A 1,809-nucleotide genomic window follows, 5' to 3' on the forward strand; every position below is an offset into this window, starting at 1 on the left:
GTTAGTGAAATAACAGGATTAAGGAAATAAAAATATAAAGGTATATAATCAGATTAATTACAGGATTTCCATAAAAGGAAAATTAATTTTATTTCCTTAATTCTGTCATTTTACTTACGTATTTAATTACTTATTAATTAATTTTAATTTTGCATTTCTCATACAGCCTTTATCTTCTTATGATACTTGAACTATGTTACCAAAATATAAAACTTTCACTTTACCTTTTAGACATGAAGGAACAAATTTAATAAACAACAAATGTAATAAAATCTGTTATCCAGCATAATCAATTGAACTGTTAATCTGATCTTAATTACTTAATCGCATTTTGAAATTTTGTAGGGTCATGTATCAATTTTAAATACGGTTTATTTGATATTGATTAGTATAAATTTGATCAAATTCTATCAACTACTTTTAGTAATGTAAAAAACTAATTTCTTGGACAGAAAATTATTGTTTTAAGAACAGCTTATTCCATAGATTTTATACTCAAATAATTAACCATTAACCTTGAAATATAGGTAATTACATTATTATTTATTGTTATTCTGGCACTACATTGCCTACAAGAACCAGAGATGGGCAAAAATTAGCTATCATTGAAAATAATAGCTACAATTGCCGTGGATACGATCTTAATTCATGAATGAACCATTCATAAATAAATATCGTATCCATGACAATTTTAGCTATTAGTTTCAACTATAGCTGATTTTTGCTCAACTCTGGCAAGAACCCAGGTCTCCTCCACAGCCAACCATTTTCCACAGTTTCTTGCTCTCTCCATCCATCTTTTAACATTCAATCTCCTCAGGTCATCCTCCACATCGTCCAGCCATCTGATCCGGGGACGTCCCCTTTTCTTGGATATTCTTTGATTTGGTATCCTCTTCGCATGTTCTATCCATCTTATTTGAGTTCTTTCCATTAATGCCACGGCGTTAGGGTCCCCAAATAGTTTCATCAGCTCCTTATTCCTTTTTCTTATCCAAATCCCATTCTCTGATACTCCTGAAATCATTCTCAATACCTTTCTCTCCCAAAAGTTGAGTATCCGTTCTGCTTTTCAATAAATAAATTTCTCACAAAAGGATTACTATTTAGAATTTTATTAGGTTTTACTTTTTTTTCTTGAAAATTTTCAATAGTTTAAATTGTTTTTGTTTTTCACTCAGGTCTTGCAATTCATTAGTCATCACTAGGGATAGGATTTTTATGTTTTCACAGATTTTTACCTGACCATGATATCTTCGATTCCTTACTAACTAAAGATATTTCTAGACATTTCTGGCCAAAAGAAGCCATTTTTATTTCACATATTTTTAAATATTTGGCATTTTTTACATATTTTGTTGTAAATCACATATTTTCTGAAATATTTGTTATTTTTTTACATATTTTTAGATATTTTGTCCTGAATCACGTATTTCCTTAAATTATTTGTTCTATTGTAAATACATTTTTCGCAGCAACTACGTAAAATTCAAGAGAACGCAAGAAACTTAAAGGTGAAATTTATCATTTATCATAAATAGTGCGTAAAATTTCTATATCTTCATCTTTGAACCCAAATTAAAAGCAGTGGCAATAATAAATTTTCACACAGAATTACATCTAGAATTTCTCAGAATCTATTAAAAAAAGCAAGGGTTTTATTCTTGTAGCATTTTCCTAGAATTTGTTTGTTTACTCCTCAGTCCATTTCTCTGTCCTCCCTTCCCATGGTCCTTTCTCATCTTAGTCTTGTTTCACTCCCCTAGATTAATTACAATTACTAATTAATGTCTTGTTATTGAACAGCTT

The 1,809-nt window shown here is 29.4% G+C and overlaps 1 protein-coding gene across 1 annotated transcript in view; it reads left to right on the plus strand.

Moving 5' to 3' along the window:
* LOC106679257 (serine/threonine-protein kinase SIK3) overlaps positions 1–1,809 on the plus strand; it is a gene marked incomplete at its 5' end in the record, with an annotated part of 41,900 nt that overhangs the window by 9,866 nt on the left and 30,225 nt on the right.

Source organism: Halyomorpha halys, unplaced genomic scaffold, assembly GCF_000696795.3.
Source record: "Halyomorpha halys isolate HHAL.00 unplaced genomic scaffold, Hhal_1.1 Scaffold187.1, whole genome shotgun sequence".
NCBI classification, from domain to species: Eukaryota; Metazoa; Arthropoda; class Insecta; order Hemiptera; family Pentatomidae; genus Halyomorpha; species Halyomorpha halys.